A 14955-nucleotide genomic window follows, 5' to 3' on the forward strand; every position below is an offset into this window, starting at 1 on the left:
ATTATTACATCAGCTCCACCTCGGATCATCAGATATTAGATCCTAGAGGTTGAGGACCCCTGGGCTAAGAGATGAATACTTAAATTTAAGAGCATAAACATTTACATGGTATGACCAATGTTTCATGTTTACCACAATTCCAAGCCCCTTCATGATTTCTCAACTCACCAAATAGTCCTCTCCGTCAACCCACCTAATCCATGTCGGCTGTCTCCTTGCAAAAACCCTAGGTTCCTTTCTGAATATTTACTGCAAAGCTGTTGAATCTGTCTCTGGCTGGTTTTCTTGTGCCAGTATAATTGCGAGGCCATCACTTAACAATTACTTGGGAAAATTTATTTACAATGCAAGGCAGATCCCTGAATGTTTGTAGTGGATAAATTTATTTACAATGCAATCCAAATCTGCCAATGCCTCTAGTAGATAAAATTGTGCTGCTCCTAGAAAGAGCAACCCACCCAGTTAATGGTTTCTGTGGTCTTTTATGAATAGACCGAGGTCAGGGCCACCATAATGAGTTGAGGAAAGTTAATCTGTGGAAGCAAGTTAAGCACAGAAAACTATATTTTAATGATTCTGAATATGTGACAGCTGCCAGAAGTTAACCAAATGAGAACCAGAAAAGGCAAATCCAAGACTCTTTTGTTTCTTAAGCTGAGCTTTTATGGAGTTCAAATGGCCAGTGTACAATTTCCATGATGTCAGGGATGACATCTGTCTTTCTCTCCCTTGAACACCCCTTGGCCACACATTGTCTGGCTCTGAATAGACATTCAGTCCACGTGAGTGGGCTGCATCGATAAAATGGTGCAGGTGCATAGGAGAGGTCCTGCTTAGCCTTGCACATCTGTTGCTTGTCATACTCATAATTATTGCAGCAAACTATCAAACAATACACCTCTAGTATCAGCATCCATCGCCCAGAGCAGTGGTTTGTCCCAAAACTCCACATGGAAGTTTTGTCTACTGTTTCTATTGCAAAAAATTCCAAAGCGAGTATGTCTTGAATTATAAAATTCTCTCCTAGCACATGACAGAAAAGGGAAATTGGTCACAGCCCCTAAGGACTTGCAAAGCTCTCCTCTGTCTCCCTCTCCAAATTCATCCTGCTCCCAGTGTCCCCGTGCTCACCGTGCCCTGCTCTTCTCAGTCATCAGGCATGCCAAGCTTTCCCTACTCCTGGGCCTTTGCACGGTTTAGTCACTCTGTCTGGAATGTTCTTTCCTCCACTTCCAGGTTGTTCATCCTCCCAGAATCTGTTTATGCATCACCTCCTCAGAGGAGAAGCCATCCCTCACCAGTTCACTCTTTATTTAGCTCATTTCCTTATTTATTCCCATCCTTTGTCATTATTTCATTTTACTGTTCACTTCTTTCTATGTTTGTTTCCCTCACTACAGTATGAATTTCATGATGACAACTAAATATCTGTTTATGGATCATGGTACTCCAGGACCTAGAGCCAGGCCTGGTCCATGACAGGCAGGCATTCAATAATCTTCTTTCTGTCTTTTAAAGAAATGAATGAACACATGATCTTATGGCCAATGAGAACAGATGGACCAGTGGATCTCCAGATGCATTAACCTCGTTAGGAGTACCACGCAGTTGTACTGCGTGGCTGAAGACGCAGAATGCTGCTGGAGAATTGCTGTGCAAAATTAGCCCCCAACTAAAATACATAAATTTATTTAATAAACAAACAAACAAAAAAATGTGGTCAGGATTAAGGGCGCACACCTCAGTCTTATGTTGTATAAAACATGAGGTCAAGGGTCCGGGGGCCCTGTGAGTGAACCAATTAAACTACTGTCTATCCTCTTTGCAAAGAACAAGGTGCCCCCCTAGGTGAACTCAGGAACCAGTTTTCCCAAGGGTGAAGAGAAGAACACTCTGATGCTGAAGGGACACCTGAGGACCACATGGTAGAGTATTTTCACACTATTTTCTCTTACTTCACAGGTCAGGAATTCATCTAAAGCCTTTCAGAGTGCCAGGTTCCTGTTCATGTAAGGAATCTATTGATTCACTTGTTGTCCCCAGGAAACTATGAAGACCACAGAATGTCAAAAGAGAAGACAAAGAGTTCTCATTGCTTCTCATGGAGCCTGAAGGGTGAAGAGGCAGGTCTTGACAAATTCCCAAAGATACTCATGACCCAGTTATTATTCTTTGGCGGCTAAAGGGTTATTTATTTTGGGACTTCCCTAACTTTATTGCTCCCGGCTGACAGGCCTTCCATGCCCGTAAATCACATCTCTCTTTATGTAGAAAGTAGAATAGGACAACTATTTATTCATTTCTTTGTTCACTTACTCCATTCAGCAGTTGTTTTGATAATAAGCAGCAAGACATAGCAAAAGGGGAAAGAAAGGAGTATCTTTCTGGAATCAGGGTAAGTAATTGATCCCTAGACTGCCAGACTCCTCCAACTCCCCATCTGACTTCCAATTAAAGTATGAATATCGAGCATCTAGTATGAACTAGGCATTATTTTACTTAGCAGTGAACGACAGCAGCTTTGTTCTTGGCTTTTGTTCCTGTATCTGTTCCTGGTATACATATAAAACCTTCAGTGACTCCCCACTGCCTTCAATTCAAAGCCCTAACTTGGCATTCAGTGTCATACATAACGATTCTACAGGGCTGCTCTGCTTTATCTCCCCAACATAACTCAGGCACCAGCCATACAGAACATTCTACCATTCACCCCACCTCATGCAAGGCTACTGCATTCCACAGGACCTCTGCACGTGTTGCTTTCTTGGATTTCTCTTGTGCCGGCCTAGGTCCACTTGCTGGGTCACAGCTTATCATTAAGGATCAATTCTCTCAAGTGCCACTTCCTCCAGGAAATCACCTCAGATCCAGCCAGGCTGAGTTAACTGTACTTAGACCATGTCGTTATTAATTTACTGGGGTCCCTCTCTGGACTACCAGCTTCTTAAGTGAAGTGAAGTCGCTCAGTCATGTCCGACTCTTTGCGACCCCATGGACAGTAACCTGCCAGGCTCCTCCGTCCATGGGATTTTCCAGGCAAGAACACTGGAGTGGGTTGCCATTTCCTTCTCCAGGTGATCTTCCCCACCCAGGGATCGAACCCGGGTCTCCCTCATTGTAGACAGACACTTTATCTTCTGAGCCATCAGGGAAGTCCTTCAGCTTCTTAAGGTAAGGAACTAAGTCTGATTCGCACCTACATCCTCAATAAGCCCAGTGTCAAGCACACTTCAAAATAATATCTATATATTGATATATGCACACATGATATTCTTAAGTGCCAAGCACTCTTTCAAGTACTTCGCACTTTTTTTTTTTGGCACTGAATATATTTAACGGTTCCTTATGAAATATGATTATCCCCTCTTACTGGTGACCAATGACAGACAAACCTGTGCCAGAGGGTGGAGGTGGGGTGGATAGAAGAAAAAACATTAAACAGGGAGTCCAAGCATCTGAGTCCTAAGCCAGTCTCCGTGGCCTACCTGTGCCTTAGCAGAGAATAAGTCAGTTCTCTCCAAGCCTCAGTTTCCTCGCTTGTTAAAAAGCACAGCCTTTGGAGTCAGATACCCAAGGTTTAAGTTCCATTCTGTCACTTTCTAGGCAAGCTAACCTAACTCATCACCAATTGAGCTCTTGCCATCTGCCAAGTTCTGAGCTGCGTGGTGGGAATAATTAAAGAAAAGTAACATTAATTGAGAATTGTTTTGTTTACAATTTTACTATTTTATTATTACTTATTTTATCTATTTGAAATATATTTTATTTTTATTTAATTATTTCTTATAACTATAATTAATTAATAGCTAATTTTCATTGATAATAGTGATAATTCACTGATCTAAGCACTCTTTATGTGTCAGATTATTTAATACTTATGAAAATTTAAGAGGCTAGCTCTAACTCCACTTACTTAGTCCAAATGAGTAAACTAAAACAGTGGACAAAGAGCTTGAATCTGGACCCTCAACTACAGGACACCATCTCTTAACCAGCTCATCAACTGTTTCTCTTTGTATGTTAATTAAGAGACAGACCCTGCCTCTCACCTTGCAGAACTGCTAACTCCTCACAAATCTTGGATGTCTCTTAAGCAAAAGCGGCTGCTGAGAGTTTGTACCTCACAGTTTGCTATACAATGGACTTTACTCATGCAAAACTCCTACTGACCTCTTTCATGAGTGTGTTGGACTAGCTGTTCCACAGATCACCCCTTCAATCCTCATGTACTGTGAAACCAGCCTGAACTTAAGGGCCTCACGCAACCACCCAGCAGTTTGAGAAAGAGAAGACAGTGGTCATCAAGGTTTTGGAACCAGGCACCTGTACAGTTTATGGGACTGTCCACTGAAGCTGCAATACTTTGGCTACCTGATGCAAACAGCTGACTCGTTGGGAAAAAAAAAAAACTGATATTGGGAAAAATTGAAGGCAAAATGGGAAAAGGGCAGCAGAGGAGGAGATGGTTGGATGGCATCACCAACTCAATGGACATGAACTTGAGAGCAAACTCTGGGAGTTGGTGGAGCACAGGGAAGCCTGGAGTGCTGCAGTCCATGGGGTCACAAAGAGTCAGACAGGACTTAGTGACTGAACAACAACAACCACTGAAGGTTTAAATGTTTCAGTCTCAGCCCATTCTGTGGCATCTAAGACTAGGTGTACATGAACAGTGGTAGCCAGTCAGAAGATGGTAAAGTTCTCACTGATTCCGGAGAGCCACCACCAAAGAGCTCTGGCTCTACGGCTTGGCCACATGGTTTCATTGCCCTCAAGATGGAAAGCACCAGAGACCCAGGCTGCACCTCAGTTACATCAATCATAGGTTCCTTACAGTCAGAAACCTTGGCGGTACCCAGGTGTCTTGGAGGAGAGAGTACACCATACAAAGCAATAATAATGTCAGTAACAGGCACATACCCTTGGTATCTTACAGATATAATACTCCTCAATCCTCAGAAAGTTAATATCACAATTACTATCATAAAACACCACCATTATGCTCACAACTTATGAAAGATTGGGTGGGTAGCCCATTATTACTAAGAACTAATCAAGAACACAATTAGAGTCTACAGGGTAATGGACTTCATTCTTTCATTTATCCATTCATTCTCTCAACCATTAATAAAGTATTGATTGTGTCCCTTTCCTGGGACAAGCTCTGTTCCAGGAAACAGAGGTAGAATACAGTCATGAACAAAACAGACAAAAGTCCCAGATAAGGAACTTGAATTCTAGTGAGCCAGGTGGTGGGGGAAGCCAATAAACAACATAAAAAATGTGAGATAAAAAAAATAGTGACCTATGTTATGGTGAAACACAGGCAGGAAAGCAGGAGCAAGCACAAGGGAAGAGACTTAGAATTCCATAACAATGTATATTTCATAATTACTCTGTGCTGGGTGTCATCTAAGCATTTTGCATGTATGCATTCAGTGAATCCTTCCAGCCACCCTAGGAGGTAAGTCCTATTATTTGGATCTTGTTAGAGGTGAAACTGTGAGTCACAGAGAGTTAGAGGCTTCACTTACCCAGGGTCCTGCAGCTAACAAGGGGCAGAGCCAGCCCTTGACCTCTAGCTGTCTGATTTAAGTTACTCCAAGAAATATGCAACAGCCTCAGTACAGAATAGCTCATCTGGACTGCTTTAGGTACACATTTTAGTTCAGTTCAGTCGCTCAGGCATGTCCAGCTCTTTGCGACCCTGTGGACTGCAGCACAACAGGCTTCCCTGTTCATCACCAACTCCCAGAGCTTGCTCAAACTTATGTCCATTGAATCAGTGATGCCATCCAACCATCTCATCCTCTGTCACCCTCTTCTCCTTTTGCCTTCAATCTTTCCCAGCATCAGAGTTTTTTCCATTGAGTCGGCTCTTCACATCAGGTGGCCAAAGTATTGCAGCTTCAGCTTCAGCATCAGTCCTTCCAATGAATATTCAGGACAGATTTCCTCTAGGATCGACTGGTTGGATCTCCTTGTCAAGAGTCTTCTCCAACACCACAGTTCAAAAGCATCAATTCTTCAGCACTCAGCTTTCTTTATGGTCTAACTCTCACATCCACACATGACTACTGGAAAAACCACAGCTTTGACTAAATGGACATTTGTTGGCAAAGTAATGTCTCTGCTTTTTAATATGCTGTCTAGGTTGGTCATAGCTTTTCTTCCAAGGAGCAAGCATCTTTTAATTTCATGACTGCAGTCACCATCTATAGTGATTTTGGAGCCCAAGAAAATAAAATCTGTCACCATTTCCATTGTTTCCCCATCTATTTGCCAGGAAGTAATGAGACCACATGCCATGATCTTGGTTTTTTGAATGTTGAGTTTTAAGCCAACTTTTTCACTCTCCTCTTTCACTTTCATTAAGAGGCTCTTTAGTTGCTCTTCACTTTCTGCCATAAGGGTGGTGTCATCTGCATAGCCAAGGTTATTGATATTTCTCCCAGCAATCTTGATGCCAGCTTAGGCTTCATCCAGTCCGGCATTTCTCATGATATACTCTGCATATAAGTTAAATAAGCAGAGTGACAATATATAGCCTTGTCATACTCCTTTCCTGATTTGGAACCAGTCTGTTGTTCCATGTCTGGTTCTAACTGTTGCTTCTGACCTGCATACCCAACATGGGGGAGTAGAAGGATGTGCACTCATCTTCTCCTGCAAGAATTCCAAGATTGCAGCTCACTGCTGAACAACCATCGACAGGAGAATGTTCAGTTCAGTTCAGTTCAGTTCAGTCGCTCAGTTGTGTCCAACTCTTTGTGACCCCATGAGTCGCAGCACACCAGGCCTCCCTGTCCATCACCAACTCCCGGAGCTTACCCAAACCCATGTCCATCGAGTCGGTGATGCCATCCAACCATCTCATCCTCTGTTATCCCCTTCTCCTCCTGCCCCCAATCCTTCCCAGCATCAGGGTCTTTTCCAATGAGTCAACTCTTCGCATGAGGTGGCCAAAGTATTGGACTTTCAGCTTCAACATCAGTCCTTCCAATGAACACCCAGGACCGATCTCCTTTAGGATGGACTGGTTGGATCTCCTTGCAGTCCAAGGGACTCTCAAGAGTCTTCTGCAACACCACAGTTCAAAAGCATCAATTCTTCGGTGCTCAGCTTTCTTCACCGTCTAACTCTCACATCCATACATGACCACTGGAAAAACCATAGCCTTGACTAGACGGACCTTTGTTAGCAAATGTCTCTTCCCACCAAAAAAAGATACCCCATGTCCAAGGGCAAAGGAGAAGCCCTAACAAGATGGTAGGAGGGGTGAAATCACATTTAGATTCAAAATCCCCTACCTGCCAGAGATGCTCAGAGGGCTCAAACAAAACCTTGTGCCCACCAGGACCCAGAGACCCCACAGAGACTGAGCTAGACCTGCCTTTGAGCGTTTGAGCATCTCCTTAGGTGGTATGGGTCAGCAGTGACCTGCCGCAGGGACAGGGACTCTGGCTGCAGCAGAGCTAGGAGGCCCAGCATGTGGCCTAAGTCCTCTTGGAGGAGGTTGCCATTAGCCCCACCATAAAGCCACCGAGCAGACAACCCACAGACTGGAGAACAATTATACCAAAGAAGTTCTCACGCTGTTATGAAAGTTCTGGGGCGCACAGCAGATTTTCCAACCTGGGGATTCTGCAAAGGAACTTAGAACCCCTCAGAAATTTGCCCTTGGAGGCCAGTGGGATTTGACTACAGAACTTCCACAGGACTGGGAAACAGACCCTGGGAGGGCACAAACAAAACCTTGTGCGCACCGGGACCCGGGAGAACGGAGCGGTGACCCCATGGGGACCGAGCCAGACTTGTCTGTGAGCGTCCAGGAGTCTCTGGTGGAGGTGTGGGTCGACAGGGGCCTGCCACATGGTCAGGCGCACTGAATACAACAGTGCTGGCATAAGCCCTTTTGAAGGAGGTCGCCATTACCCCTACCATAGATTGGCCTCAGGCCAAACAACAGGGAGGGAACAGAGCCCTACCCATGAACAGAAAATTGGATTAAGTATCTACTGAGCATGGCCTCCTCACCCATCAGAATAAGACCCAGATTCCCCCACAGCCAGTCCCTCCCATTAGGGAGCTTCCACAAGCCTCTTATCTTTATGTATCAGAGGACGGACAGACTGAAAACCACAACCACAGAAAACTAACCAAACTGATCACATGGACCACAGCCTTGTCTAACTCATTGAAACTATGAACCATGCCCTGTAGGGCCACCCAAGACGGACAGGTCATGGTGGAGAATTCTGACAAAACGTGGTCCCCTGGAAAAGGGAATGGCAAACCGCTTCAGTCTTCTTGCCTTGAAGGTACACTTTTGGGAGTCCCCTTCTCCTGTGTCTGCTCCATTCTTCCTCTCCTCTGCCCCTCTTTCTTTCTTCCTCCCAGGCTTCCAGGTCCATGTGGTTACTGGAGTCCCAAAGGAGCTGAGCTGGGATTTGAATTTGGACTATTCGGGACCCTGAAGCTCTTAACCACTAGACTTTGCTGTTAATTTCAAAAAGCATAGCTGTGCTGGGCAGCAAATGCATGCTTAATGAAATAGTGCCTTGAAGAATGAAGGGACAGGTGGATCAGTGAAGGTAAGGCCCCAAAGAAATGGGCAGATGTACACAGGCATGAGCGCCAAATAAAGCAAGAAAGGCAGCATGTAAGTGAAAAGAACAGCGAGGACCAGCACAGTCTGGGTGATGAGCAGCTTTGGAAACACCTGGAACTAAACAGTCTTCCCAAATATTGCTGTAAATACAAGTTTGCAATCTCCTAGCCGGGCAGACCTAACCTTGTTTTTCAACTGCAGTTTGATAGGAGTCTCTTGCAGGGCTTTTTTCCTTTTATAGACAAGGGCAAGTGTGTTTGGGGGGACGTAATTTGGGAGAGGCACCTGGGGAGGGAAGAAGGCGCCCTTGAGAGAAGCAGAAATGCCGAGGTGATGGGAGAGAGAATTGTGCTGCTAATCCCTCACACCCACCGGGACTTTACCAGCTCCTAATCGCCTAATAGCAGGGCACATAATTGGCAGAAAAGATTGCCCTGCCCTTTACACATGTGTCTGCAATTACTTTTCCAACCGGGGTGATAAGTGGCACGATTGGTTTCCTTGTGCCGATGAAGCCGCTGCTCGGCGCCAGGGGCCTTTCTCCCGAAGCTGCAGGTGGCACCGTGGGCCCCAGGCTCAGCAGCCCCCCCGGCAAATGATCATCTTCCATCACCGAGGAGAAAATCTCCAATTCCTGGCTAGGGCCTGACCTCATTCGTTGCCTCCCTCCTTCACACACTCTGCTTCACACCGGCTTCCTCGGCTTCCTCGCTGGGTTCCGTCACTGTCACCCCAGCGTGCTCTTGTCTCTGTGTTTACCTTTGCCACATCCTCTGCCCGTTTCTCCTCTTGCTTTCTTTAGGTCTGGGCTCACAGTTCACCTCCTCAGAGAAACCCTCCGTAAACACTCTTATCTATGATCAGCTCTGGGAACTCAAAGGGAGCTCCTTAACAAGCTAGAGGGGTGGGATGGGGAGGGAGGTGGGAGGGATGTTCAAGTGGGAGGGAACATAGGTAAACCTATGGTTGATTCAGGTTGAGATTTGGTAGAAACCAATGCAACACTGGAAAGCAATTACCCTTCAATTAAAAATAAATAAACACAATTTCTCTCTCCCACTCCCTAGCCCCAGGTTATACCTCTCATTCCTGTTCCTCTTCATATCACATACATGCTGTGTCTTGCCTGTGTCTGTCCATGTGTTTATTATCTGTTTCCTAGTCTGGATGGAAACTCTAAGAAGGAGGCCTTCGACTTTTTCATCACTGCATCCTCCGTGTCCAGAAGGAAGCCTGTGACAGTGTGAGCTCACAACAAATATTAGTGAAAGGAGTGGTTGGACAGTGAGTAGATGCAACACTGCAAACACGTCACACACCATGCCAGGGGGTGTCTGCTTTAAGAGCACAACAAAAGTTATTTGAGTGGAAGCAGAGAGTATGCACTCTGGAGACCCATGGGCCTGGATTTATAGCTAAGTTCTGACCTTTAGAAGTTCTGGTCCGTCCTCTTGCACCAACCTGAGCCCCAGTTTCATTATCAGTAAACTGAGAATGAAAATAGTAGTTCTCTCATTCAACCGTTGCTTGAATTAACTGAGGCAATGCTTATACAACACATAACCCTGTACCTGGCATATAAATGATTTAGCAATTCAATGAATAGTAATAGATACTGGTATTTCTATTCATCCCATGAGGATAGAAAGAGATATCCATATTAGCTGAGCACCTGCTATATGGGTGGTATGTGCTGTTTTGTTGCTAAGTTGTTTCAGTGGTGTCTGACTCTTTGCGATCTTATGGACTGTAGCCTGCCAGGCTCCTCTGCCCATGTGGATTCTCCAGGCAAGAATACTGGAGTGGGTTACCATACCCTCCCCATGTGGGTGGTATCCCTGTGGCTAATTTTACCTGCCTAAACTTCTTCCCCACAGCTGTCTTCTGAAATAGGCACAGCTATCCCTGGTTTCTAGATGAGAAAACTGAGGCACCTGAAAACCAAATGGTTTGTCCAGTATCATTCAGTTCCTGAGTGACAGATCCAGATCTCAAAGCCAGGCTCTCTGCTTTTTCATTACAGTAGGTTGCTTTTCTTGAAAATAAAAAGAGAGCACAGGAAACAAACAGGACATGGACACAAGCAGCCCCAGGGTGTGGAAACTTTATTTTGAGGCTCAGTTTAAATTCTCCCAAGTCCTTCTTCATGACAGCTCCAGTAGAAAAGGATTATGCTTGGGTAGCATTGCCAAATAAAATACAGGATGCTTAATTAAATGTACATATCAGATAAATAAAAAATATTTTTATATAACCATTATTGCATACTTAATTTTCTCTCCCCTCCTCTTTTCTCTTTCCACCAGCTTCCTCCTTTTTTCTCTCTCTCTTTTTTTTGTTCAGCTGGCAACTTTACAGCCAGCCTTGTATTTCTTTACAGCACTTTCTAGTCCCTCAAGGTGTGCATTTATGAACTAACTAGTGCTCCCCACCAGGCTGGAAGTTTGCAGGGAGATTCTGGAGTGTCCATCCAATCTATGGCCAGCCTGTCTGATAATGACCTTACCCCACCCACAAGGGTAGGCCCCCTCCAAAATTCTACCTGACTGCCTGGGAAGGATCCCAAGCCACTCTAGCCAATTCAATTCTCTCTCTTGAGAATATGAACCAAGAAATTGGAAGATGGAGCTAAGTCAAATCAATGAACCAGGAAAAAGTCCAGTAAATTTCTCTTTCTTTTCTTTTTATCTTTCATTTTTTGGTTTTGCTTTGGCTTTGGGTTGCTTATTTTATTTCAAGTGGGATTTTGGCTTTTATAGCCAAATCAGTCTTAACTAGGCCATACCTCTCTTGTGGCCATTTACCCAGAGGAGATATAAAACAACCCACATTTTTGAGTGCCTAGATGAAGACATCACTGCCTTTTTTAAAATTCTCTAATGTTATTTCCTCAATTGGCTGCATTTTATTTTAAATCAGAAAAAATACTATCCAGAGCCCATCTTATGGAAAGGTGACATGATTTAATGTCTTGAAAATAACAGTAATTCTAAGTGTCATCAGCTTTGATGAGCACCCTCCATCCAGTCTTCACAGACTGTCTGGATGGCAAGGCACATAAACTGGGAGGGAAGAAAAGTGGCTTCTCTGAAGGAAGTGAAAACCCCACCCTAGGCTTCCTGTATGAGGTGGGTCTCTCATGGCAAGGGCCAGACTCCTTCATGGCCCTGCATCTGTGGCCTCATCCTGGCCCAGTCAATGGATTTCTTACACACCCCGGGAGTAGGGAAGCACTAACAAGAATCCTTTTCCTCCCAATTTTGGAAAAGAAATTGGAGAATTTTAGACAGAACATGGAACTGCTTATACCAGTCGAGAGGCTTAAGTCCCTCTAAATATATCTGAGCAGCAGCCATGTCTGTAACAACTGTGAAGTCCTTCTCACTTGGCCCCCAGACCTGGTCCTGACCCTGGCCACCCCAGCTCTGCCCAGCTCCTGATCCTTATGGTCTGGCTTTTATTTCTGGTCTCATGCTGGTGGCAATCCACAGTCAACTGAACTTCATGTCGCATATTCTGAAATTGAAAAATCTCAACTAACAAGAGAGCCAGAGTGTTTTACTCTGCTTGATCACCACCATGACCCCTTTATAGATCTTCAAAGCCTTACTCTCTTGGAAAAATGCTACAGCCCATTTAGAGACCCTGCATGTTCTGCTGGACAAATATAGTGACTTCTTTCAAAGATGTGCCATCTGTATAGCTTTTCAAAAAGCCTTTTTGAAGTTTGCTAACTTATGGTGAGGGCCACCTTCCTCTCCTCTGCTGAGAATCACAAGATTTCATCTTTCCCCCACAATGTCACAAGACCCCTCCTCTCCTGATGACCACAGGGCAACATCCACAGGGGTCTTTGGTTGTGTTCACGGACTTTCTTAAGCCTGAAATTTGCTGTGTGAAGGATCTGGGATACGGAAGTTCCAGGCCTCTGAATGGTGAGTACTCTCCTCTTTTCCTTCCTGCAATGTGATTCAAATAAGCTACAAAGTTTTCTTAAAAAAAAAAAAAAAAAAATCAGTCTTTTTCTCCCCCCTGCTTTTACTCTGTAGATTAAAAGCAAAAATTGGCTTCTCCAGTTTCAACTGGCAGCTCTCCCTGGCACCAACTTCATACCACTGTATTAGCTACCTACTGTTGCCCCAGAACTCAATGGCTTAAAATAACAGTAAACATTTATTATCACTCAGAGTTTCTGTTGGTTAGAAATTCAGGAGCAGCTCAGCTGGATAATTCTGACTTGAGGATTTCTGTTAGGGCCAAGAGACAGACCAGGACTAGTCATCTGAAGGCTTGACTGTGATTGTTCAATTCAGTTCCATCACTCACTCGTGTCTGAATCTGTGACCCCATGGACAGCAGCACACCAGGCTTCCCTGTCTATCACCAACTCCCAGAGTTTACTCAAACTCATGTTCATCAAGTCGGTGATGCCATCCAACCATCTCATCCTCTGTCGTCCCCTTCTCCTCCCACCTTCAATCTTCCCCAGCATCAGGGTTTTTGCCAATGAGTCAGTTATTCATATCAGGTGGCCAAAGTATTGGAGATTCAGCTTCAGCATCAGTCCTTCCAATCAATATTCAGGACTGATCTCCTTTAGGATGGACTGGTTGGATCTCCTTGCAGTCCAAGGGACTCTCAAGGGTCTTCTCCAACACCACAGTTCAAAAGCATTGGCGCTCAGCTTTCCAACTCTCACATCCATACATGACTACTAGAAAAACCACAGCTTTGACTAGACGGACCTTTGTTGGCAAAGTAATGCTTTTTAATATGCTGTCTAGGTTAAGCATAGCTTTTCTTCCAAGGAGCAAGTGTCTTTTAATTTCATGGCTGCAGTCACCATCTGCAGTGATTTTGGAGCCCAAAAAATAAAGTCTGTCACTGTTTCCATTGTTTCCCCATCTATTTGCCATGAAGTGATGGGACAAGATGCCATGATCTTAGTTTTCTGAACGTTGAGCTTTAAGCTAACCTTTTCACTCTCCTCTTTCACTTTCATCAAGAGGCTCTTTTGTTCTTCTTCACTTTCTGCCATAAGAGTGGTGTCATCTGCATATTTGAGGTTATTGATATTTCTCCCGGCAATCTTGATTCCAGCTTGTGCTTCATCCAGCTCAGCATTTCACATGATATATTCTGCATATAAGTTAAATAAACAGAGTGACTATATACAGCCTTTACATACTCCTTTCCCGATTTGGAACCAAGTCTGGTGTTCCATGTCCTGTTCTAACTGTTGCTTCTTGACTTGCATACAGATTTCTCAGAAGGCAGGCGAGGTGGTCTGGTATTTCCATCTCTTTAAGAATTTTCCAGTTTGTTGTGATACACACAGTCAAAGGCTTTGGCATAGTCAATAAAGCAGAAATAGCTGTTTTTCTGGAACTCTCTTGTTTTTGATGATCCAACGGATCTTGGCAATTTGATCTCTGGTTCCTCTGCCTTTTCTAAATCCAGCTTGAATATCTGGAAGTTCACGGTTCACATACTGTTGACACCTGGCTTGGAGAATTTTGAGCATTACTTTGCTAGCGTGTGAAATGAGTGCAGTAATTTGAACATTCTTTGGCATTGCCTATCTTTGGGATTGGAATGAAAACTGACCTTTTCCAGTCCTGCAGCCACTGCTGAGTTTTCCAAATTTGCTGGCATATTGAGTGCAGCACTTTCACAGCATCATCTTTCAGCATTTGAAATAGTTCAACTGGAATTCCATCACCTCCACTAGCTTTATTCATAGTGATGCTTCTTAAGGCCCACTTGACTTCACATTCCAGGATGTCTGGCTCTAGGTGAGTGATCACACCATTGTGGTTGTCTGGGTCATGAAGATCTTTTTGGATAGTTCTTCTGTGTATTCTTGTCACCTCTTCTTAATATCTTCTACTTCTGTTAGGTCCATACCATTTCTGTCCTTTATTGTGCCCATCTTTGCATGAAATGTTCCCTTGGTACCTAATTTTCTTAGAGAGATCTCTAGTCTTTCCCATTCTGTTATTTTACTCTATTTCTTTGCATTGATCACTGAGGAAGGCTTTCTTATCTCTCCTTGCTATTCTTTGGAACTCTGCATTCAGAGGGGAATATCTTTCCTTTTCTCCTTTGCCTTTAGCTTCTCTTCTTTTCTCAGCTATTTGTAAGGCCCCCTCGGACAACCATTTTGCCTTTTTGCACTTCTTTTTCTTGGGGATGATCTTGATCACTGCCTCTTGTACAATGTCACGAACCTCTGTCCATAGTTCTTCAGGCACTCTGTCAGATCTAATCCCTTGAATCTGTTTGTCACTTCCACTGTATAATCAGGATTATACTGGGATTGTAGAACCTTCTTTCAAAGTGGA

This window comes from Giraffa tippelskirchi, chromosome 7 (assembly GCF_054371585.1).
Source record: "Giraffa tippelskirchi isolate mGirTip1 chromosome 7, T2T-mGirTip1v1.2.pri, whole genome shotgun sequence".
NCBI classification, from domain to species: domain Eukaryota; kingdom Metazoa; phylum Chordata; class Mammalia; order Artiodactyla; family Giraffidae; genus Giraffa; species Giraffa tippelskirchi.